We start from the raw sequence: 26,749 nt of genomic DNA, 5'->3' as shown, positions 1-26,749 counted from the left end.
CGTCAGGTAAAGAACTTCGTCAGAAAGATTCAAAATTACTGTCATCTGATGAAAAGAAAAAAAACGAAATCGCACCCCCTGGAAAACTGCAGCAAAATATATTCCATTACCAATATTTGGTGAAGTGATGCGTTACTCGTGGTTTCCTGCCACACCGTGCGATGGGAGAGAACCTTTTATGATTGTAAACCAAGTTTGTACTTCTATAGAAACTTTAAAACCGCTATGTAACGTGTGTTAGATGTTATCACGATGTATATCACCCAAGAATGTGTAAATCATCTTTCATACCCTTCCACCGACCTCTTCCTGAAAACTATTCTAATATAAATAGCTCTGCTTCGCCCGACCTGTGCGAAAAATACAATTTTTTCTAAACGTTTGGGCATCTCAAGCTCTCACCTCTGTCACTTCCATTTCTGGCCAAACCCTGCATATACCACAAATGTAAACGAAAACGGTGATGAGTATAGGCAAAGTCCCCTTGTAAGTGTTCTTCCATTGGCTGTCACAACCACCTCGTATCACATCCTGTGCTACGTGTTCCCTGCGAAACATGGAACGGCGTCCTGATGCATTTGTGGCACGAGACAGCAGTGGTATGGGCTGTTATTATGGCAGTAAAGTAAAAATATGTCACCGACAGCTAGATTCGTTTTCCACGATCGTTTGGTTGTGCAGATGGCGGTTGGACTACCACTTTATATAGTCACCTGCCTCTATTCCTGGACTGCGTCTATGGGTATTATATCGTGAAAAAATTAACCCGCTTTTCCACACAATTCTTTGTAAGGTCATTAATATACAGATTATTTTCATTTGTTGATCATTAACGTAAGTTTTCTTCGTATTATTATTATTTATATTAGCTATTTTATGGCCTTCATTGGACTACTGTAGTTACACAAACGTTTATATAAGTTCTTGCTATTCAATACTACAACTCAGTTCAATAATACAGTTTAATAACACAGTGTATATACAAGGATTATTATAGGAACGGTGTTTCACTCTTTTTGTCTGCCCAATATGTGTTTATTCTTTCAGATATTTTATTTCTTTCTTCATCCGAGATCGCACTTTCTGTAGCCCTATTACTGATCTGTTTTTTTTTTTTTTAACTCATATTCTAATGCCAATTTTCCGTATTATTTCTTGTAGTGATTTAACTTGTGTGTGATTTCTTGAACATTGTAACCGAAGAGAACAAGATGATCAGCAAATCCAAAAATGTTCAAATGTGTGTGAACTCCTAAGGGACCAAACTGCTTAGGTCACCGGTCCATAGACTTACACACTACTTAAACTAACTTATGCTAAGAAGAACACACACACCCCTGCCTGAGGGAGGACTTGAACCTCCGGCGGAGTCAGCAAACCCCCAGTAGTGTAAACTTATATAATTGTTCGCACTTCCAATTCTTATGTTCTTTGGGCTATGGAGTCCTATATCCCTTAAAATTCCAAAATTAAAGCTCTATGGAGGCATTCTTAAAGTCTACAAACGTTATTGGCAGATGATTCCTGTAGTATAGCACAATCAGCTAGTAATTAGTGATTTACTCTGCATAGCTTTTCCATGAAACGTCCCTAGTATTCCGCTACCTCCTGTTCTAGTTGTTCCTCGATTCATCCATATAGGATCTTGGATAAAAACTTGTATGTGCGGTCTAGAAGAGAGATTCGTCTGTAGTTGTCTTGATTGCTCTTATCCCCAGGCTTGTGTAGCGGGTGGATGACTGCCGTGATCCAGCATTCGAGGATTTCTTCTGTTATCCAAATTTTTTTTAGAGCCATGTGGAAGAAGGTTTTGACTGCGTCATTTGAATATTTCCACATATCAACAAAAACCTGATATTCTGGACATGACTTGTAATGTTTTGTGCTTTGAGTGCTTTTTACGCTTCTTGGAAAGGACTGATGACCTTGCAGTTTAGCCCCTTTCACTCCAAGACAGCCAACAAATCTGCTTCTTGGAAAGTTGGAGGGCCTAATATGTTATCCGGCCGCTGTGGCAAAGCGGTTCTAGGCGCTTCAGTCCGGAACCGCTCTGCTACTACAGTCACAGGTTCGAATCCTTCCTCGTGCATGGATGTGTGTGATGTCCTTAGGTTAGTTAGGTTTAAGTAGTTCTAAGTCTAGGGTCTGATGACCTCAGATGTTAAGTGCCATAGTGCTTAGAGCCATTTGAACCATTTGAACCTAATATGTTAGGTTCGGTTTTTATTGGGTATTGATGTTGATTTGTAAGCGTTGTTCTACACTGACGACGGAAAAAAATCGATACACCAAGAAGAAGCTGTGCGATACCTAAAAGATGATGTAAATTCAAATTTCACACTGTCGCATAAGAATGGCACTAGTAGCATCACTATGGGGATGCAAAACAAGTTTGCTTTAAATACACGCTGTAGTAGTCATAGGCATTAGTTACCGTTGAGATTTGACATCGTGATCAGTTGTTCGTCAAGAATGCCTTTAAGGCTGCAAAGACGCCATTATCAACATCTCACTGAGTTTGAACTAGGTCGTTTAATAGGGCTACAAGGAACTGGATGTTCCTTCTACGATAGTGGGGAAAGACTTGGAAGGACTGTAGAGACTGTCCATGATCGCTGGCCGCGGTGGTCACGAGAATGTACGCTCACAAGAAGACCTGGCTCCGGACGGCCATGTGGCACTACCGAAAGGGAAGGCCATTATGTTCAGCATATGGTTGTGACGTACTGCATCTGCAGCAGCCATTTGATCAACAGTTGGCGCCACAGTGACAAAATGAACTGTTACAAATCGGTTACTTCAAGGAGAGCTTCGAGCCAGACGCCCTGTAGCATGCATACCACTGACCCCAAACCACCGCCATTTGCCGCTTCAGTGGTGTCAGGAGAGAGGTCATTGGAGGGCGTGGTGGAGGTCTGTTGCGTTTTATGATAAATGCTGGTTCTGCCTCGTTGCCACTGATGGTGGTGTGTTGGTCAGGAGGCGGCCTGCTGAGGGCCTGAAACCGACCTGTCTGCGCGCTGGACATAATGGACATCACCTGGAATTATGGTATGGGATGCGATTTCGTATGACATCCCGACAGCAAATTTGTACATCGGTCTGGTGATTCAACCTATTTTGCTGCCATTTATGGACAGAGATCCAGGACCGAGCGATGTTGCGCAATGGTTAGCACACTGCACTCGCATTCTGGGCCGGCCTTTGTGGCCGAGCGGTTCTAGGCGCTTCAGTCCGGAACCGCGCTGATGCTACGCTCGCAGGTTCGAATCCTGCCTAGGGCATGGATGTGTGTGATGTCCTTAGGTTAGTTAGGTTTAAGTAGTTATAAGTCTAGGGGATTGATGACCTCAGACGTCAAGTCCCATAGTGCTTAGAGCCATTTCAACCATTTTTCGCATTCGGGAGGACAACGGTTCAACCGTGCGTCCGGCCCTCCCGACTTAGGTTTTCCGTGATTTCGCTAAAATGCTTAAGGCAAATGCTGGGATGGCTCCTTCGAAAGGCCACAGACGCTTTTCTTCTCCATCCTTTCCTCATCTGAGATTGTGCTCTGTCTTTAATAACCTCGTTGTCGAGATTGTTAAACACTAATCTCCTCCTCCTCCTGCAGGAATCCAGACAACGACTTCCAACAGGATAACGCTCGCCCACGTACCGCTGCTATAACCCAACATGTTCTACTGGGGGTCGATATGCCGCTTTGGCCTGCTCGATCACCAGATCTGTCTCCAATCGAGCACACTTGGTACATCATCGGAGGACAAATCCAGCGTTATCCACAAACAGTAGTAAGCGTCCCTCTAATGACCGACCAAGTGCAGTAGACATGGAACTGCATCCCACAAACTGAAATCCGGCAGCTGCTTTACGTGCACGTTTGGATCCTTGCATTCAGCGTTCTGGTGGTTACACCGGGTATTAATGTGCCAGCATTTCATATTGTCATTGCTTATCTCGCGTTTGCATTAACCTGTGACATCACAGTGTTAATCGCTTAAATATGTTGCCTAGACAAATATATTCCCAGAATTTCATTACTATAATTATTTTTGGCGTTGCGATTTTCTTTTCCGTCAGTGTATTTTGTGTGCTTAAACTTTAACCGTGGTTGGTGTCTTTCTTCATGGAATTTTTTATACTGTAAATAAATTGAATTTTCAATTGTGTACCAACCAGAGAATTTGGGAACAAATATTTAGCTGTTTCTATTGATTTTCTGATCACATCGGGAAGGAAAATCCAGCATGACACTGACGTACGACTTTTGTGCGAATTTCACTTTACGGATGATGTCCCCAGCAACATATGTCGACCAGAGGAAAATTTTACTCGAATTTCCGTAGTCCATCGAGGCGCCCACTAAGTAGGCGGCAGGTGTCAGTCTGCGAGACGGCTGACAGCGGCGCTCAACCCGCTGGCTGCGGATAAATTCGTTATTTAACGGCGGCAGTCGGCAGTCGGCAGTCGGCGCTGCCACAATCCCGTTATCTGCTCGTGACACGGCGGCAGCGAGGCAGGCCTCGCGCCGATGCGATGGCCCAAATGCCGCCGCCCACGCTGCCTGTGCAACGTAGTGTGTGTGTGAGTGTGTGTGTGTGTGTGTGTGTGTGTGTGTGCGTGAGAGAGAGAGAGAGAGAGAGAGAGAGAGAGAGAGACTGTACGCGAGCAGCGGCTCGCCAGCGCATTAAGCAGCCGTCGGAAGAGAAATATTCCGACACCAAAACGTTGTTTCGGTCTGTGCTAGAGGCATCAGATTACTATCACATTGTTGTCCAAACGAACACTTAGCCTGCGAGTCATACATATACAACGTGCAAACACATTAATGTAAGCATCGACTATGTTTGACGTCAGCGTGCAATAACCACTTACAGACAGCAGGTGGCAGCACTAGCAGTGGAGGGTATACAAAACGTGAAGGGGGGGGGGGGGGGGTGCGCGGAAAATAGTGGAATTGTTGTCGTAATGCGAAAAAGAGCGGTTTATTTTACGTCTAAAAGGGACAAGAGCGGAAGCATTTCCGAAACAGCTGTTTGTCACCGTTATTAAAGTATACATCTACATGGTTACTCTGCAATTGACACTTGATTGCCTGACAAAGGGTTCATCGAGCCATTTTCATAGCAGTTCTCTACAATTCCACTCTCGAATGGCGCGTGCCAAAAAGGAACACGTAAATCTTTCCGTTCGAGCTCTGATTTCTCTTATTTTATCATGATGATCATTTCTCCTTACGTAGATGGGTGTCAACAAAATATTTTCGCATTCGGAAGAGAAAGTTGATGATTGAAATTTCGTAAATAGATCTCGCCGCAAAGAAAACCACCTTTGTTTCAGTGACTGCCACCCCAACTCGCGTATCATATCAGTGACACTCTCACCCCTATTGCGCGACAACACGAAACAAGCCGCCCTTTTTTGCACTCCTTCGATGTTCTCCGTCAATCCCACATGGTAAGGATTCCACACTGCGCAGCAATACTCCAACAGAGGACGGACAAGTGTAATGTTGGCTGTCTCTTTAGTGGGTTTGTCGCATCTTCTAAGTGTTCTGCCAATAAAGAGCAGTCTTTGATTCACCTTCCCCACAATATTATCTACGTTGTCTTTGCAATTTAAGTTGCTCGTAATTGTAATTCCTAGGTATTTAGTCAATAATGGTATACCCAAAATTTATCGGATTTCTTTTAGAACCCATGTGGATGACCTCTCACTTTTCTTTGTTTAATGCCAATTGCCACTTTTCACACCATACAGAAATTCTCTCTAGATTACTTTATAATTGAAATTGATCGTCTGGTGATTTTACTAGACGGTAAATTACAACGTCATCTGCAAACAATCTAAGGGGGCTGCTCAGATTATCACCTAGATCATTTATGTAAATCAGGAACAGCGGAGGGCCTATGACTCTACTTTGCGGAACGCCAAATATCACTTCTGTTCTACTCGATGATTTACCATCTATCACTACGAACTATGACGTCTCTCAGAGGATCCCGCGTCCGGCCATCCAGATTTAGGTTTTCCGTGATTTCCCTAAATCGCTCCAGGAAAGTGCTGGGATGGTTCCTTTGAAAGGGCACGGACGACTTCTTCCTTCCCTATCCTTTTCTAATCCGATGAGACCGATGACCTCGCTGTTTGGTCTCTTCCCCCAAACAACCAACCGAACCTCTCTCGGAGGGAATCACGAATCCAGTCACACAAGTGTGACGATACTCCAGATGCACACAGTTTGATTAATAGTCGCTTGTGACGAACGGTATGAAAAGCCTTCTGGAAATCTAGGAATATAGAATCGATCTGCATGGCAAAATGGCGCTATCCGAAACCGACGCTGAGGCAGCTGTAATTCACCACGGGCCGATGATAACAGCAGTGAACGACGGCAGCGGAGATGTGTACAGGCGAATAGACTTGAAACGGTTGAGCAACTGACAGCCCAGATGAACCAAGGGGCTACCAACAGTGCCTCCTCAATGGCTGTTCAGCGAACATTGCTACGTATGGGCCTCCGCAGCAGGCTCCTGTTTCATGCACCAATACTGACTGCTGTTCATTACTGACGAGGGCTGGAATCTCAAGCCCGTACCGCAACTGGACCTCTCCACTGAATAACAAGTGACCTTCTCAGGTGGACAGATAGCCGTTGGCGTGTGTAGCCCTGCAACAATCGCGGGATGGTCCAGCCCTGAGGAGGTAGTTTTATGGTCTGGGGAGTGCTTTCGTGGCATCCCCTCGGTGATCTCGAAGGCACAGTGGATCAGCACAAGCCGGCCGGACTGGCCGAGCGGTTCTAGGCGCTACAGTCTGGAACCGCGTGACCGCTACTGTCGCAGGTTCGAATCCTGCCTCGGGCATGGATATGTGTGGTGTCCTTAGGTTAGTTAGGTTTAAGTAGTTCTAAGTTCTAGGGGACTGGTGACCTCAGAAGTTAAGTCCCATAGTGCTCAGAGCCATTTGAACCATTTGATCAGCACAAGTTTGCATCTATCCTTGGGGACCATGTCCACCCCTGCATGTTTACCCTCGGCACGGTGGCCTCTAGCAACAGGACAATGCAACGTGTCACACAGCTCACAGCGTATTTTTGTCGTTTCTAGTGCACCGGAATGGATTTAGCGTACTTCCCTGGCTACGAAACTCACCGGATTCAAACGCAATCGAGAATCCGTGGCACTATCTTGATTGAGTTTTTCGCTGTTTTGATTCTTAATCAATAAACCTAGTGCAGCTGGCCACCGCTCTTGAGTTGGTATTGCTCGATATCCCAGTCGGTACCATCAGAACCTCGTTACTATCTTCCTACGTGTCCGCACAGCAAAATATGTTTATTCAGGCTCCTGACGGGTGGTCACGTTAACGTGACTGGCCATTACCACTAATGCGGACGGTCTGGCAGCGGCCAAACTACCACGCTTCAATCATTGTATTAGAAAATATATAATTTCAACGTTAAAAATTTAAGAAGAGTCGATTGTGATGTTTAGGAGAGGACGATGATGATACGATATACGTTCTCCTTATTACAAGTATGGTCTTAAGAGCGCTCCTGATTACTGTGGATGGAGGTTGAGACGAGGGAATCGAAAAGAATGTGGGGTGTCCATGTAGGAAGGAAGTTATAGGTGGGGATGTGGGGTGCCAGCTGGTCAGGGAAACGATGGGTTGGATAGGATGAGCTCATTATCTGGGAGAAGATGGCTACTGAAATTACGTTGGTAAAAGGAGTATTTGGATGTGGAAGGAAGAGCACAGTAATGTGCCTGTATTCGCAAGATGAGAAAACAGTAGGGTGCTGGGGCTCAATTTGACGGGAGATGTAAGAGAGGTAGAGATATTGTGAACGTTCGAGGAGCTGTGAAAACTTTATGAGCTGGCACAGAATGCGAGTGTTAGAAGGTAGAGAGCGCACGTAATAAGCTCGCCCACACTTGTACAGACGACATGGTAGGGAAGGAAATAATGGCAGTGGTGGTGCTACGTAGCGTGCGGTGACCGCGCGGTACGTTAGGTTCAGTTCAGAAGGTGAAGCATACTCGCGAGAAGAACGTCTAAGCACAACTAGCGAGCTGCAAACGACCGTATTAACAGGTTATGTCAGTACGACAAGTAATTTGACAAGCCAGTAGCTTCTGGCTAGGGTATGGTTCAAGAAAATTAGCTCATAAACAAGTGAGATGGGCACTTCTAACGGACGAAGTGCGCGGCACAGCAGGCGACAGCGAACTATGGAGGCCACCCGTTCAGAACAGAGGAGTTTACTCGCCCAGCTCTGAGAACGAGAATGAGTTTCTGTGCAAGTGTCAAACTACATAGCACGATCTCTAGAAAAATACAGAAAGTGAGGTGGGACTCACATCGACCTGGGATTTGGAGGTAATGATAAAACCTAGAGGGAAATCGAAGTTCATGCTACTTTGCCGCAGGTAGGGAAGGGCAGATGAACATTTTATATGAATGGATGATGTTCATGGGATTTCATCCGCATACTCAACCGACTAATAGTTGTGGGCTTTCTTTTGGATGGTATGTCAATGAGGGCTCCAATTTAGTTTTTAATCCATTGTTAATGGAAGGTATTTTGTTGTTTCAGTTAGATGGACAGGATAGTTATGGACAGTCAGGTGAAGGTCACTGGGAAAAAATGTTCCGTTGGTTTTTCTATAATTATTTTTAAACTTAATTTGATCCTCATTCTGAGTATTTGTAAGAATAGAGAGTCTGAGTATTTGTCAGGTTGATGAATGGTTACACAAGAAAGTGAAATTATAAAGACAGCACTGAAGCTATCGTTTGGATGAGTGGAGGGTGGGATGGGCTGGAAGGAAGGTTTCGTCACCAGCATACTGGAGAAGGTGCACACGAGCGGGTGGTTTTGGGACGTCACTTGTGTAAGTAAATAAAGGAAAGGCAATAAAACGGATCACTGCAGTTAGACGTAAAATTCGGATGTGGGTGTTGTTGATTGTTACATGGGATAGACAGAAGGGATGCTTCTAGCTGGATGTAACTGGTTGGAAGTGCAGGTCATTGAAGTTTTAAATGAATACCAGAATGAATGTAGAGTTTCCGATATTCAGGGAGAGGAAGGGGGAGAGAGACGGCGTTTGTTCGGTTGATGGCACAGAAGTGAGTGACAGGAAATGGGAGGTGTTGTTCAAACTGCTTGTAGATGTGTTTACAGAGGATGGACGCAAGCGTCCCACTGAAGACTGACCCAAGGCTCATGGACCGGTTCGAAGGGGTAACTGGGAGGAAAATAACAGATGAAATAAGTTTTGGGAGCTGGAGTGAGATTATAGGTTGGAGAAGTGAATTTATCAAGTATGTTTGGCGAGGGTTGGGATAATGGAACAGGATCTGGCTATTCTTATGTTTGGGAGTGAATGAAGAAGTATAGTGGTGCTGACAAGGATGAGGTAGCATTTGTATTAGATAAAGGTATGTAAGTGGGAGAATGTGAAATGAGTGTCGTTCTGAGAGTATACTGATGTGGTATTAAGGAACAGGCAGCTAATGTAATTTTTTTGAGGTTATGGAGTCACTCAAAAGAATGGATATTTTGGAGGAGTGTGGTTATGGTACTGATTAGAACTTTTACAGTAAGTGGCTGGCGTAAAAAACAATTTAAGTGGGATGGCGTATCGACGGGACGGAAGGAGATGATTAATGCACATTTGGTGAGAGGAAGCTTGGCCTTGTATTTATAGGAGTAGGCTGGGTGCGAGAGGTCGCAGGTGCTACTAGGGCCGGGGACTGTAGATTTGGACATTGTTTCAATAGACGACTGGCTTTGCAGTGTGGACAAGTGGAAGAGATTTTGCAGTCTTTGGTGAAGTGGTTGCCGTATTTTGGGCATTTGGGGCATCGATATGATTGGGCTCGGTATCTGGAGGTTCGCCTCACGGACTTTGCAACTTCGTCGGCTCCAAGAACAACCGAGTACTTCCTCGTCAGCACGCCAGGATAAATACGAACAACTTCCGCTAAATCTCTGTAGCTGTTCTGCGAAACAAAACGTAGCTTGTCGCCGCCAGCCGCTGACGATCATGTAAGCTGAGACGAGCGCCGCGAGAGTTGGCGCGAGCGAGAAAGCAGCCGGCGGCTCCCAAAGAAACCTTGCGGTCTGGCCAGACGGCGCACAGAGCCCCCGGAGTCGGCCCGTGACGGCTCCACGGGGATCCGTCCCGTCGCTTCCGCAACACCGACGGCGCAAAACACCAAACACTCCGACTGCTCCCAGAGGTGCCTCACTCCGGCTCCTGGCTCCTCTGCTGTCTCCACGTACTACCTCTGTCTCTGCTGATTTCCTCCCCACCTCTCAGTGACAAAACCAGTGAGTGATCCACCCAGAAGGGGAGGAAGAACTGAAATGAAACTTCACTGGGTGAGATGGTCTTTGATGTTCGGAGATTACAAAATACAGCCAGATTTACAAGTGATCTGGCAGTATGAGTCAATGTACCAGTATGTCATAGCAAACCCTTTGGCCTGGATTTGGTTGGGACGGGCCTCATAAATCCGTCGTATCCTCTTCTGAGGAAAGCTGGCCCACAATTGCTGTAATTCTCTGTTGAGCCGTGGTGGGTACGAAACAGTGGCTAGTCAAATATTTGCCAAGCAAAACCGCCAAATAACCGTATGTTTGGCGATTTTCCTTGGTAAACTGTTGTAACTGATCCTCGATATCCCGGATACTGCCATTGGAACACAGTTGATGCCCTAGCTGGTCCCATACAAGTTCTGTCGGGGACAGATCTAGAGATCTTGCTGGCAACGAGACTACCGCAACATCACGGCGACACTTCATACAGACAGTTGAAAAGCATTCAAAAACCAAGATCGCACTTTTTTTCTTATTCAAAACAACCGGTCTTAGCTGTTATAAGTAGGCTGTTTAGGTTTTTATGTTGGTAACGCCACGTAGTACTCTGTATGAAAATCGCTGACTGCGCTGTGTACAATCTGTGGCTGGTTGGACTCATTGTTGGAATATTCGCTAGTGTAGTGTTGGGCAGTTGGATGTGAACAGCGCGTAGCGTTGGGCTGTTGGAGGTGAGCCGCGAACAGTGGTGGATGTGGGGAGAGAGATGCCAGAGTTTTGACAGGTTACTATGAGCGGACTATCTGGACGTGTGTCCGTCAGAAAAAGGAAATTTGTAAGACTGGATGTCATGAGGATACTTTAGAACACTGTTAAGGTAAATACATTGTTTGTTCTCTATCAAAATTTTTCATTTGCTAACTGTGCCTATCAGCGGTTAGTGCCTTCGGTAGTTAGAATCTTTTGTTTAGCTGGCAGTATTGGCGCTCGCTGTATTGCAGTAGTTCGAGTAACGAAGATTTTTGTGAGGTAAGTCATTTATGAAAGGTATAGGTCATTGTTAGTAGGGCCATTCTTTTGTAGGGATTATTGAAAGTCAGATTGCGGTGCGCTAAAAATATTGTGTGCCAGTTTAGTGATGATCTGCATAAGTAAAGAGAGAACTGTCAGAGTCCGTTCAGTTTTGCTCAGCTGTTTGAAAATCAAATAACATAACTGTCATTCTTTACATACAAAGGGGAAATTTCAGTGTCATCTTCACGTCTTAAACATTGACGGTTTAGTATCTGTCCAACATATGTAAACAGATGTGCTATTGTTTACCGTATTTATTTTAAGTAACAAGCTTCGGTGAGCAACAGTATATAGACAAAGCATTTGGACAAGGTGCTGTGTGTTTCTAAACATTTTAACGATGATAAATTTTGCCGGCCGGAGTGACCGTGCGGATCTAGGCACTACAGACTGGAGCCGAACGACCGCTACGGTCGTAGGTTCGAATCCTGCCTCGGGCATGGATGTGTGTGATGTCCTTAGGTTAGTTAGGTTTAATTAGTTCTAAGTTCTAGGCGACTGATGACCTCAGAAGTTAAGTCGCATAGTACTCAGAGCCATTTGAACCATTTTGAACCATGATAAATTTTTATCATTTGCTGAGTTTTATCCACTTGACATCTCGTGCATGATGTTCAGCATAAAATTAATATATTTTACTACAAAAATATGTTGTAGACCTGATTGTGACAGCTAAGACTGTTGAAAACGGCTGTCTTTAGTAAAAAAATATTTTGGCGATCTTGGTTCTTGAGTGGTTTTTAACTTGAAAAGAGATCGCGCTTCATTACTCCCATAATGAGAAAATTCAGTCATACAGACAAGTGCCATGTGTGGACGAGCTTTGGCCTTCTTGAAAGATGCGCCGCAATACTGTCCATAACGTACCACTGTGCCGTCAGAGTTCTGTGAAACACTGCCATCTGTGACCTGAACTATGGTCGCAGGTTCGAATCCTGCCTCGGGCATGGATGTGTGTGATGCCCTTAGGTTAGTTAGGTTTAAGTAGTTCTAAGTTCTAGGGGACTGATGATCTCAGAAGTTGAGTCCCATAGTGCTCAGAGCCATTTGAACCATTTGTGATCTGAAGTCATATCGGATGGCTCCCCATACTACGACGCCAGGAGCACCGCTGTACCCCTCCAGGACACTGGAGGAATGGGACCTGTCCCCATGTCGCCGCCATACTCGCCGACGATGATTCTCTGGGATAGTGCACAAACACGATTCATCGCTGAACACAGTGCGACGCCATTCCAAGCTTCCCGGCCACGGCACGACTCCAAAAGCAGCGCTTTCTGTTGTGGTCTTAATAGCAGAATACGCATGTTTCGGTCATTCCCTTCCTCGGCTGCTGCTAGTCTCAAACCAATGGTGCGGGGAGTCCATTACATGTTCTCGGATGGCAGGCGCAGTATCGAAGAGACTACTGTCTCCTTGGTGCACAATACGGCGATCATCTCTTGTGGTGGTCAGACGTGGCCGACCGGAACCTTGACGACAAGTGTGTCTGCCCTCAAGTTCCCATGCAGTGCAATATCGGGCCACTGTCACATACGAATGCTCACAAATCTGGATATTGCACAATGCCACCAGCCGGCCAAATAGACGACCACAGTAAGGCCACTTTCAAACCCTGTCAGGTGCTGATAACGCTATCTCATACGGTTGCGCGACCCCACCATATCCTTCACAGTGTTTACTCAGCATCTGTTGCATGCACTACCTGACATGATAACAACACTAAACACGAACAACGCTAGTGCCTTCTGGTGGTCGTTCTACCTGTCACAGAGAATTGCAACTGTAATCGTTTATGAATCAGCCGATGTTGTATACATGCATGTAGCTACGTTGTCATCCGACAGTTTCTTCTTGGTGCTTCACTGTTTTTGTCAGACAGTGTATTAAGTAGAGAAGGGTTTCAGGTTAGTTTTTGGTCGAATGTTAGTCCCAGATATTTGAGAGTTTTAAGTAGGTGGACTGGACGGTTATGGACTGTCAGGTAAAGATTTCTGACATGGAATGCTCGGATGGTTTTCCTTGTAATTATTGCTTGGGTTTCTGCAGGATCGATGGAAACCTACCACTGGTTACAGCAGAAAAGGAGTTCGCCCCCGGTAGCTGGTGGTTACCGCGACAGAATGTAAATCCTAGGGGCCCGGGTTCCCTTCCCGGAGGGGTCGGAGATTTTTTTTCCGCTCAGGGACTGGGTGTTGTGTTGTCCTAATCTTCATCATTTCATCCCCATCGACACGCAAATCGCCGAAGTGTCGTCAAGTCGCAACACTTGCACCAGCGAACGGTCTACCCGACGGGAGGCCCTAGTCACACGGCACCACAAGGAAAGGCGGTTATCGATATGGAAGTGAAGGGACCGTTGATATGAATGAAGCGTAGGACGGACTGCAGGAGAGGCGGTGTCATTAGAGTTGATATGTTTGCAGGGTGTCTGACCCAAAGTTTCATTTACGCGGGTCATCTTATATGGCAATGTGTGGTCAAAATAGCGTTGTCGTCAACTTTGTTCCATTGTGGCTGTAATAAATGTCTATTTCTCTTTATGGCCCGGCAGTATTGGTGACGGAGTAGGCTGTCGCATTGGCTGCCTAGGTGTGTGGCCGATGTGATGCCGCTGTTGTCCACCATTATTGGAGAATACTTCGTATAGGCGGACCATATCTGCCTTTGTCCTTATCCAAAATGCTTCCCTCACACTTTCACTCCGGCTTCCTCTGTCTCGCCGACAGTTTTGCAGTACTAGTTCACGTAATCCGCACAGCGGAACAATATTATATAGGCAGTCTAATAAGTTTCTTCATAGTGTCAGCATGCCTGTTACAACCACGCACGTGGTTCTTAAATTTTATGTGTATTCGACGAAGCTTGCTTGGGTCATTATTGTGACTGCACCATTTTCAAATATACTAATCGATATGATTAGCCGAATGTTTGTGCTCAGGTCTGAAGACGGACATTAGCGACCGAAATTAATAACCTGAATTGTAAAATAATGGTTTTTGGATACGTAACTGCAATAAAAAATGCATAAATTTAATAGAGGAAATAATCCAGGAAAGACTACCAATTATTTTCTCCAACCTTTATTTGTAGATCGGTTTCGGCAAATTCGTTTTTCATCCTCAGCGCTGAACAAAGAAAGAAAAGTTATTTCACCAATAAATAAACGAAAAAACGACGTTTAAAATAAACATACCAACAGATGTCATATCACGCCAGATCCTAAAATAAGTTTCAGTGGCATATCATTATACACAGGTTATACGACATACTCGAGTATCGACGACTAATGTGGAACAGATGCTTCTTTTTTCGGCTTGCTCTTGCCCTGTTTGGTATACTTTGACATGCGTCTTACAATTTGAATGTAATAAATTCAAAATTTAACCGTGTAGGATGTGATTGTATATCGTGATGCGCCGCTCTGGAAAGTATTCTAGAATTCATCACGTTTGTTGCCGCGTTCATGGAAAGCAAGTTGGCAGTTGTTCATTTCTTGATTTCGTTCTTCGTGTGTATTACTTTCAACACCCCAAAACCCTTGTTGTAGATGGATGGTATTTATGAAAGTTATAGCTCTCGCACTGTACTGATGAATCACAATAATATACGGACGCGAACGTTTGATTGTTGTTTTGGATTGTATCGGTGAGAAGTGCGCTTTAGAGGTACCTTAAAATTCTGTATGAATCATTAGTAGCCAAAATCCAAAGGCCAAATGGCAGCGTGTGAAAGTTGACTCTTGTGAACTTGCGTTGTAACCGCTGTGAAGTCTTTCATATCAGCCTTGGTCTTACCATACTTCGAGCCAGTTGCTTTTACCGTGTATTCAAAATCGTGTGCATACATTCTAGTGAAAATCTGGAAAAGGTTCATGAGGTAACGTTTGGTAAGCAGTTCAGCGCTATTCTCTTAGGAACGCAAAATCAGGAGAGCCAGTGTTACTTCCATCAGTTATCTTTCGTCCATTTCGCGGCAATGCTGTGGTCCTGCTCCGGAAATTTATTGCCGCAAACATGGCGGGCAACTGCAGTTGGCAGCGCTACCGAACGTGTGTCTGCAATTCGTGTGGCCTGCCACACTGCCAGGCCATATGGTCAGCAGTATGAAATCTCTATAGCCCATGTGAACGCACCCTAAGAGACAGATAGAGGCAGGTGGCGCAGTGGAGAGACATCTGACTCTTATTCGGGAGGAATTCATTCAAATCTTCATCTGGCTGTACTGGCTTAGTTTTTCCGTCATTTCCCTAAATCGCTCAAGATTTTCCTAATCAAAGCTTGCCTTCAGTCAATAATCAATCAGTCGCTTCCTCACATTAACAGGGCGGCCGGCTGAAAGTGGCCCAACGCCCTATTTACCAAATTCGTCCAGATATTTGCATTATCTCGATGATCATCTGCACGTAAAATGGTGTTTCATAAAGAATGTTGGGATTTTGAACAAGCGCTACAGAAAAACAGTATAAGATAATGAAGCAATTTAAGAGTCAAATTGAAGAGAAAAAAAAGTTTTTTATATGTTAATGAGTTTCGCTCTCAACTCCATTTGTTGTTCTACAGAAACCAAAACAATGCTCGATTACACGTCGTATGTTTTATAGAATCTCAGGTGTTACAGTCGTGATGGCTGTCGAAATTCGCTGCAGCAGAAGCCTCGAATTCTGAAGTTTTTCTGCGTGGGTAATGTTGTTTAATTATACTCAGAAAAGTAAGTCCAGATGGGCACGATCAGGACTTCTGACAGACGAGGGAACAGGACCATCCCTCCCTGTCCAATCATTTGGAAATCTGCTGCTTAATGAGAGGAACGATACTGAAGAATGTTGTCTTAGGAATGTTTAACTGAATGTCGAGCAAGAAATTTTTCGTCGTCTGATACAAAATTGCCGGACTTCTTCAACTTTGTTTTCACTTGCTCTCGACCGGTAAACAGGTCTCAGTTACTTTCTTTAGTTGAACAGTTTTTCAGTAGCGTTTGTTCAAAATGCAGGGATTCTTTTTGGAACATCCTGTGTGACAATCAACGTACACACAGTTACTTGCTACGTTACCTATTCGCCTTGCCAAAAATACTCGCATACTTTTCATGTATGCCAGTTAAACATCGTAACAGTCGTGATAACTCAGGAGAAGCTGTTATTATTAAGAGGGTTCCAAAGGTATAGAATTTATCAATTCATTGATTTCTTTTGATACGTGAGAAAACTTTCGACGAATTTCGAAACACCGGAAAAAAGAATTCATGCAACCGAAATGACACCACTGAGATCATTAAGATGTCCCTGAGACAAGATTTGTTAAAAACTGGTCTGGTTTGTGTTATTGTTATCACGAGGAAAATGTTAAAAAGGTTTATTTGCTTAGTTATCATAAGTGTAAGCCAGATCGCGGGATTAGGTTTTTCAGTTCAGGCTTTAGACGAAGCAGATTTTTTTTTAAGTTGTTGCATTTCTTTTGAAAAGTATTGTAACATGTAAAACTTATGCACATTCTATTCATTGCTATCTCACAACGATAAAAAAGTTTTCCACCTTGTAGTTAACGTCGAATGTTATCATTTATCTGCCGTGTAGTGATGTGATAAGATCAAGATGCCAAGTGCAGGTGATGAAACGTATTTCTTCTGACTGTGCCTCTGTTTATCGCTTGTTAACTGGCATAATTTATGGACACAACCACACAAAAGTTACAAATGATGTAGTGTTGTCCAGAGAAACAAGTACACAAATTAACTGCTTCGGTATTCATTATATAGTCATAAGACTACACATTTGCAAGTTGCAATGTACTTTGTTACTTAAATAATTTATTCATTCGATTGTGTCATACTTCATGGTTTCAAAAGTATGTTATTTTTACACTATTCGTCACAATTAAACAAGAGCATCTTCTTAAAATTTTGTTTACTTTATTTTCGTTGTTACTTGCAGAATCCAGATGCAAGTGTCAGTTGTCGAACATTTTATCCCAAAAGACGCTCTTATAATTGCTTTTCAGCTCCGTGGCAGAATGTAACCGTATTCTGATCCGAGAAGTGTGGAATTTCTGCGTACTCTTTCCTTACTTTAGGTGTTCCTCTATAATCAATCCAAGCCAGAAATGAGTCTGGCTTTTCCTTAAAAAGAGGGCAGTTCAGTCTCTAACCAGATCAGTGACCAATGAGACCCTATGCAAGGTCTCGTGTACATTTGAGTAACTACAAAAAAATGCGACTCGGTGTTCAGTACGAACGTATCTTTCTGTTGATTGTGCGTCTCGAGATAATAATAAACAGATTGAAATTATAATATCTATTAGTTCGAGATTAATAAAATCTGTAAAAATTCCAAACGTGGCGTACGCAGTGGGACACTTGCCAGATTCATGGTTTAAATGTTCAGGCTACTCTAGAAGTATGCCTGCCTATAAATAGAGTTCTACATTCAATTCATCATCATTATGTATAAAATTATGGGGAGGGGGGTTGTGATATAATTTCAGAGACAATTGTTGACTATCGGATCATCTTCTTTCGTAAAGGAAGTGGCGAAATATAAACAATGTGATGGTGTAGATTGCCTGAAATTAACACACTACAAACAGCATCACTGGTGACACAAGAATATGAATCATCTCTGAAGAACGGATACATACGTTACTCCCAGTGCTATGCACCCCTTAGTTTGTAAATTAGTTACCTTCGAATTTTCTTTCAGGGAATTTCTTGATGTGTGGCATTGTTAGTATTTATTGAACACTAATGAACATATACACTCACAAAAATCTATAGTACTCAGTCAAAAACTTTCAGTAAGACGTAAACAAAACACTTCATCGAAGTGAAAATAAACAGGCGTAAAGATGACAATTGACAGATGCTGAAAACTATCAGTGTTACCAACATAAACAATATATCCTAAAGAGAATAACTGGAAGCCAAAATTTTCTATTTGTTATGCATAGTACTAATTGCTTTGTCCAATGTAAATAATGGGGGAATGGTGGCGTACACGACCTTCACTCCAAAATTTGGTGTACATCAGTCACTTTCCATTCTAAACCCTTTATAGCAGCCGGCCGCGGTGGCCGAGCGGTTGAATATCGGATTGTTTCGGAAATCGGTGCATTTTTCATTCTAGATGTAGTTCTCCTCCACAGAAGCCACAGCTTTCATTTCTGTTATTACAGCCTATGTACAAAAAAATATTCGTGGCTACCCTCAGTGTAGCAGGTAAAATATTATTAACTTAATGCTGCATAAGAAGAACTGTAGCGCACACACATCCGTGAGAAAACGGGGTTTCTACAACAGAGCCCTAGGTTTAGGTAAGATTGAAAGGCGAAGCCAACGAATGTGATATCTTGAGAATAACTGTAATTCTTTTTAAGGCGCGTGTTTAACACGTATAGAGTTTCGACGAGTGGTTTACGTCCGCCATTTTCATGACGTCATAGGTCAAAGTAGACGGGCGGTATCGCCAGATCCAATATTTCCAAATGCTCTGTATTGTGAACTTTACTTCGCTTTATTCCCGAGCTAAGCAATGTCGAACGCATAATTCTGGGAACTTGGAGATCCGGTTATTTGTTTTACGGAGACCCAAAACACGGACAACAAATTTGAAAGCGCAGTTGTCCTTCCCTGCTGGTGATTTCATACGACCTTGCTCAGACACAGCAGCCTTGATTTCTCGCACCCGCGCTTCAGAACAATCGTCGATTCGGCGACGCTAGGGAGCGTATCTGTGCGTAACTAATTCTTTGTAATTCATTGAACTGTTTGATCGCCTATTGCTGACTGTCCTTAGGAGAAGCTGGTGAGCAGACTAAGTGAACGTGTATTGTGAAAACTGGGCATCTGAAGATTTCGTTCTACGGTATACTGTTCGTTACTACGCTACAATCACCTTCACAGCGCAACCTATAAAAAAATAGCACCCAACATGTATTGCGATCAAGCCAGAAATGAACTAGACCGCATAGTGAGATGAGGTGTAAAGATCAAAGGACTGAAATAAACGGAAGGCGGCATCAGTCTACCTGAAAGATTGGAACTGTTATTGAAAGGAACTGATTAGACCCCACGAGAATATAGAAAAGCCTAATAAGGGTTTAGCAGAAATTCCATCGTTATGATAGGTGCCATGCAGCACACATAAGAAGCGAGAAGTTGATGTAACCAAATACTTCAGGTGCGAGCTTATCACACCACAGGTGAAGTGATGAGGTACTGCGACTATGAAGGGACGCCAGCCGCTCAAATGAGACTTCACCTACTTAACAGTCCTGTATAGCGCAATTGCTTCCTTCTGCAACGTATGGTCGACATCAACATCTTCGTTTATCATTTGGGAAATGTACACACCATGCTGTTTTCTGATGATGCAGAAAATGTATACAAATGCAGATAACGTTTCAGAGGCAGGTGCTAAATTCAACAGGGAAAGAAGAAACAATCAATTTCAAAGCCTTTTTTTTTTTTTTTTTTTTTTTTTTTTTTAAGCCATCAGTCTTCTGACTGATTTGCCCGCCACGAATTCCTCTCCAATACCAACCCTTTCGTCTCGGAATAATGCCCTCTGTTATTTGCTGGATGTATGCCAATCTCTGTGCTGCTCTGCAATTTTTGCCCTCCACAGCTCTCTCTAGTACGATGGAAGTTATTCCCTGACGTCTTAACAGATGTCCTTCATCCTCTCCCTTCTTCTTGAGAATGTTTTCTACACATCTCTTTCCTCGCCGATTCTGCAAAGAATCTCCTCAACCTTATCAGTCCACTTACTTTTCATCACCCTTCTATACACCACTTCTCAAACGCTCCGATTCTCTTCTTTGCCGCTTTAACACTGCCCACAATTCATTTCCGTACACTGGTGTGCTCAGTAATTCCTTGCTCAAATTAAGCCGATGGCAGATGCTGTTAGGTAGGCTTCTTTTGGCCATGAATGTCTTCTTTGTCTGTGCCGGGCTGTTTATTATGTTCTTCTTGCTTAGTCTGGTAGCAAAATTACTTGACTTCGTCTGTTCGTGATGGATGATGGTAAGTTTCTTACTTATCTCATTTCTGCTATTCCTCATTACTTCCATCTTTCTTGGTTTATTCTCAATCAATATTCTTCACTCATTAGGCTGTTCTTTCTAATCAACACATCATGTAATTCTTCACATTCACTGGGGATAGAAGTGTCATCAACGAATATTATCATTGACATCTTTCACCCAAAATTTTAATCTCAATCCTGAGCCTTTCTGTTATTTCCGACATTATTTCTTCATTGTAAAGATTCAGTAGTAAAGGAGGAAGCTACGTCCCTCTCATTCACCCTTTACAGCGCGAGCGTTTTGTTTTTCGTCCACAGTGATGAAGTAGCCGTCTTCTTCTGTAATTACATCAGTTTTTCTTTCGAACATATTGGGCTATTATACATCGCCGAACACTTTGCATAGATCGACAAATCCTATGAATATGTCTCGATTTTCCTATGTCTTGCTTTCATTATCAAGCGTAACATCAGAACCGTCTCTTTGATGCCTTTGCCTTTCTTAAAGCCAAACCGACCGCCACCTAACTGATCCTCAATTTCCAATTGTTCTGTACATTATTCGTGTCAGCAAGTTGGATGCATGAGCTGTTAAGCCGATAGTGCGATAGTTCTTGCATTTACCTGACCTAGCTATTTTCGAGATGATATGGATGATAAATTTTCGGAAGACTGATGATACGTCTGCAGCGTTATAGATTCCACAGATCAGCTTGAATAGTCGTTTGGCTGCAAATTTCTCCAATGGTTTTAGAAATCCCGAAGGGATGTTATTTATGCCTTCCCAATATAGGATCCGCTATGTCTTCCATATCGACTCCTATCACTTCTTATATCACGTTGTCTGACAGGTCTTCCCACTTGTAGAGGCCTTTCCACTTAAGTGCTTCCTCAGCTACGTCTGACAGTGGAATTCCCCTTGCACCATAGATGTTGGCGAATTTACTTTTGAACCTCCTACAGGTTGAATCAGTCCTTTCGTCGATCGTTTATATTTCGACTTCTTCAAATTCTCCTGCAGCCATTTGGGCTTGGCTTTCCAGCGCTATCCAGTTATCTCATTCCTTATTGACTTACGTTGTGGTATTTCTTTTTTTTTTCAACAACATTTTGTACTTCCTTCTTTGATCGATAAATTCTAGTATTGCTCCTGTTACCCAATATTTCTTCTCAGGTACCATCCTTTTACCTATATTTTTCTGTTCAACTTCTGCGACTGGCCTTTTTAGAAATGTCCATTCCTATTCAACTGGATTGCCACTTGTGGTATCCATTATCATAGTAGCTTCAGATCTACAGAACTACAAATGCACTCAGCATTCCTTAGAACTACAGCATCCCACTTCTTTCCAGATTCATCCATCCAGACGTTCTCTTAAGCTTCAGTCTACTCTTTATCATTAAAATAGTGTGATCTGACTCTATATCTGCTCCTGGATACGCCTTAAAATCTAATAAATAATCTAGTAACTAATTTGTGACAATGACGTAATCTAGCTGGAATCTTCCCGTGTCTCCAAACCTCTTCGAAGTACACCTCCTCGTTTTGTGGTTTTTAAACAGTGTATTCACTTTTACTCGCTAAAATTTACTGCAGAACTCAATTAGTCTTTCTCTGTCCTGCTACCTAGTCTACATTATCCCGTAACTCTTTTTTCTATTCTTCACCTACTGCAATCATTCGTGATTGTTAAGCTTTTCATCTCCCTTTACATACTGAATTAAATGTTCAATACCCCCTATACGTTGCCGGCCGGGGTGGCCGAGCGGTTCTAGGCACTACAGTCTGGAACCGCGCGACCACTACGGTCACAGGTTCGAATCCTGCCTCGGCCATGGATGTGTGTGATGTCCTTAGGTTAATTAGGTTTAAGTAGTTCTAAGTTCTAGGGGACTAATGACCTCAGAAGTTCAGTCCCATAGTGCTCAGAGCCATTTGAACCAATTTGAACCCCCTGTACTTTCTCTTTCTACTCTACTACTGCTTGAGATGTCCGCATGTATACGTGAACTGTTTCGGCTTTCATCTCCTGTCGGTTATTATGATAATACTCCTATCATTGAACTGTTCACAGTAACGCACTCAACAATTTATCTTCTTATCCTGACAAATCTTACTACTGGTACATTATTCTCTCCTACTTATGATATTCCCCTAGATTCATCTGACTAGAAAACCTTATCATCTTTTTATTTAACTTCACTGATTTCCCCCCCCCCCCACCACCACCCCACCCACCCACACACTATATCTCGACTCAACAGTTGCGTTTTACTTTTAAGGTTTTCTATCTTTCCTGTCACATTCAGACTACCAACATTTCACACTCCGGCTCGTAGAACGTTATTCTTTTGGTAATCATTCAGTCTTTTCCGCAGCGTCCCTTCCCCCTTAGCAGTTCCCTCCCAGAAATCCGATGGGGGACTAACCCGGAATATTTTGTCAATGGAGAGGTCAACCTGGCACTTTTAAAATGGTTCAAATGGCTCTGACCACTATGCGACTTAACTTCTGAGGTCATCAGTCGCCTAGAACTTAGAACTAATTAAACCTAACTAACCTAAGGACATCACACACATCCATGCCCGAGGCAGGATTCGTACCTGCGACCGTAGCGGTCACGCGGTTCCAGACTGAAGCGCCTTGAACCGCACGGCCACACCGGCCGGCTCTGGCACTTTTAGAATTACATCTCACGCCTCTTGCATATACATTGCGTATCTTTGATGCAGTGGTTTCTAATGCCTTCTGCATCCGTGTCGTTGATCGTTGCTGATTCTTCCGCCTCTCAGAGGCAGTTTCCTACCATAAGGGCAAGAGAGTGCCCTGAACGTGTGTCTACTCTTCTCCCCTCTTTGACAAGGCCCTTTGGGGAACGAAGGTAACTTCCTATGCTGGTAACTTTCGGCCGTCATTTCTGATGAGTTTTAATCGGATTTCAAGCAGTGGCTACCTACAAACTCTTTCGTAGACAAATAATCGCATTCACTTATTCTGTTTGTACTACTCGTCGTAACACCTTCGTTTTCTTAACGTTATTTGAGAAAACCAAAGAGCAATATTAGCATAGCTGAACCGAATAATATATACGTTACGTGTAAAGGATCTTTCGAAGAGAGAACTGATGTCCTTCAGTCACTCAGTATATACAGCTTACCCGTCATGAAAATATGCGGTGCAATCACATTAATGTGACCACCACCTATGTCCGACATCAACGTGCAATAACTACTCACAGAGGAGACATGGGAGCGCTAGCAGTGGAGGGTATATAAAGCGTATCGGGAAGAAACAGAGCAGTCGTTGTCATAATGCGGAAACGGAGAAATTTACCTCACTTCCAAAAGGGCATCTCTAGCTTTCGGGACAGCTGTGGATGCATTTCTGACTCACCTAAGTTTGTAATCTGTTCGCATGTAGCTAAAGTATATCGTGCATTGCAAAATTGTGCAGTACGAAACCAGCGCAGAGGCAATGGGCCATAGATGACAGGGGTGGACGACGAGATGTTTGCGGGCGGACAGCTGACCACCCAGGTGAACCAAGAGGCTATCAACAGTGCCTGCTCAATGACCGATCTGCGAACGTTGCTAGCTATGGGCGCCTGGTTCATGCACCCTTGCTGTGCTGTTCATTGACGATGAAGGCTGGTAATTGCAGGCCAATACCGGAACTAGACTTCCGCTGAATGGCAACAGGTGGTCTTTCGAGATGAATTACGTATAACGCTCCATCGGACAGACAGCCGTTGGTGTGTACGGAGTGAAAAGTCTGAAAGCAAAGGACCCAGGCGGGAGGAGAGAGCGTTGTGGTCTGGGGAATATTTTCGTGGAATTCCCTTGGTTATCTCGTCATTCTGGAAAGCGCAGTGTATCAACAAACGCATGTATCTCTCCATGGGAACCACATCGACCCCCTTGTGCATCGGCACGATGACATCTACCACCAGGACAATGCAACTTGTGACACAGTCTGCAGTGTACATGCGTGGTCGCTGCAGTGGATGAAGCGAAAGTAAATATTCAATACAATACATAGGAGACCCGTAGTCAGTTCTACCACTCAACATAGGGCTAAATTAGCAAAAATAGTTGACGATTCTTAATTATCCTAACCTGCCCATGAAACACTATCGCCATCCGGCCAGTCCATTAGGACGCATATGTTTTCATTGGGATAGCGTTATCATTTCAGTTATCTTCGCCTCAAAATTCTGTGTTACGGAAACAACTTCTCTTTTTTTCACAATCTGTAGTTCCTAATGACAGGTTTATGTAATGAGCATTGCTCATTGATATACATCAGGTAAAGACAAGAAAAGCAGTATCTTATCAGTGAAGTGGTGACGAATGACGAAATCGACTGTAATGTCAAATACTTGTGACACTACTTTCCATCCATTACTGAAAACAACTTGACGAGAGACAGTACAGGAACGTATGAAACTGTAACGCCTGTTGTTTCAGCGTTTCAGGAGGAGGAGTGGAATGTAACTTAGGCCGATTCTGCACAGATTGCTAAACAGGTACCGGACTGTCGACAGCAACTACGCTGCAAGGAAAGTGCTGAAGTCTGCAAAGGCTGGACAAAAATACGGAAACAGAGCGAGAAATGCATCCCTGGACACATATTCAGGTTCTAACCATGCCTGCAGGTTGGGCTCTTGTATTTGACGACGAACGAAACTTGTGCAATGTACTCAGTACGTTGCAATTTTCAATCATGGTCAGAACAGTGTTGTGTGGAGCTCAGTGCATTCGAACGTCGGCAAATGGTTGGTGCTTGCATGCTAAGTGTTTCCGTAACCAAGGTAGTCGTAGTAGCTTTTGGTGTTTCAAGAGGTGGCCGATGTGGCAGAGCGGTCCTAGGCGCTTCAGTCTGGAACCGCCCGGCCGCTACGATCGCAGGTGCGAATCCTGCCTCGGGCATGGATGTGTGTGATGTCCTTAAGTTAGTTAGGTGTACGTAGTTCTAAGTTCTAGGGGACTGATGATCTCAGATATTAAGTCCCATAATGCTCAGAGCCATTTGAACCATTTGGACGAAAGTGTCCGTTGACTGATCGTGACACACGGTCATTGAAGAGGATTGTGACGAAAAATAAAAGGACGGTGCTGTAAAAGTCACTACAGAACTGAATGTCGCACTCGCGAATCTAGTCACCTCAAAAAACAACACGAATGGAGACACGAATGGAGTCTCATAAGCAAGGAATTGCAGGGTGGGCTGGAATTTCAAAACCTCTCATCAGGAAAACATGGTGCGGAAGCTATAAATACTGGACTAAGAAGGAGTTGAAGGAATTCATTTGGTCGGGTGAGTCTTGCTTCACAGTGTTTCCAACTTCTGGCTAGTTTACGTCCCAAGGAGTGAAACATTGTTCGATGATGTTTTGGGCAGCCATATCAAAGTATTCCGTGGGCCTCGCGGCTATTCTGCAAGATCGCATTACTGCCAAAGATTGTTTGTGCTGATCAGATCCATGCCGCGGTACAATGTTTGTTTTTCATTGGTGGTGCTGTGTTCAAAGACGACATGGCCCCTGTCCATACACGTCACATCGTCCAGGACTAGTCTTGTTCGTACAAGGATGAACTGTCGCATCTTTCCTGGCCACCATTTCTTAAGTTACAAGATATCAATATTATTGCGCGTTTGTGTTGTATTTTGTGGAAGAAGAGTGTATGATCGCTATCCACCTCCATCATCGTTACCCGGATTTGTCACTGTTTTCCAAAAAGGACGGTATAAGAGTCTTTTGAAAACCATACAGGGCTTGTATTTATCTATTTCGACACGAGTGGAAGCTACTTTGAATGCCAAAGGTTTTCCTACACCGCATTAGTTACAGTCACCTGTTGCGTTTTTGGTGTTCCCACGCTTTTGTTCCACCCCCTGTACTTCAACGGGTAGGCAAGATAAAAGTGGACCAGAAAATACTTTATGCGCCGTCAGACAGGGAACCCACCTTACAACTTCTGCACACGGGGTGGATGATGTTGACTAGCTTAAAGTGCGTGAAATATTTGCGGACCAATTTTATTTCGCCCACCCTGCATATCACTGTGAAGTGCCTTACCTATATGTGTGCCCTGCCATCGTTACGCTTCATATCTCGAAACGTTGTTACAAACAACTAAGCTGCCGAAATAATAATCTGAATAAAAAATTTTTAATATCTCTAATATTTAATATTAATGTCTTTTAATATTTAAAACGAACTAAAAGTGTAAAATAATTTCTCCTAGCCCCATAGAGATTGCTAAACCCATACATAGAGTCCTGAAAATTTGTACTTGTGAATTTTTAATAGCCACGA

The 26,749-nt window shown here is 43.6% G+C and overlaps 1 protein-coding gene across 1 annotated transcript in view; it reads left to right on the top strand.

Annotated features, from left to right (window-relative positions):
* LOC124623176 overlaps positions 1-26,749 on the top strand; it is a 360,877-nt gene that overhangs the window by 49,070 nt on the left and 285,058 nt on the right. The window lies entirely within an intron of this gene.

This window comes from Schistocerca americana, chromosome 7, assembly GCF_021461395.2.
Source record: "Schistocerca americana isolate TAMUIC-IGC-003095 chromosome 7, iqSchAmer2.1, whole genome shotgun sequence".
NCBI classification, from domain to species: domain Eukaryota; kingdom Metazoa; phylum Arthropoda; class Insecta; order Orthoptera; family Acrididae; genus Schistocerca; species Schistocerca americana.
The sequence above is the reverse complement of the archived record's forward strand: the minus strand, read 5'-3'. Positions and strand labels throughout refer to the sequence as shown.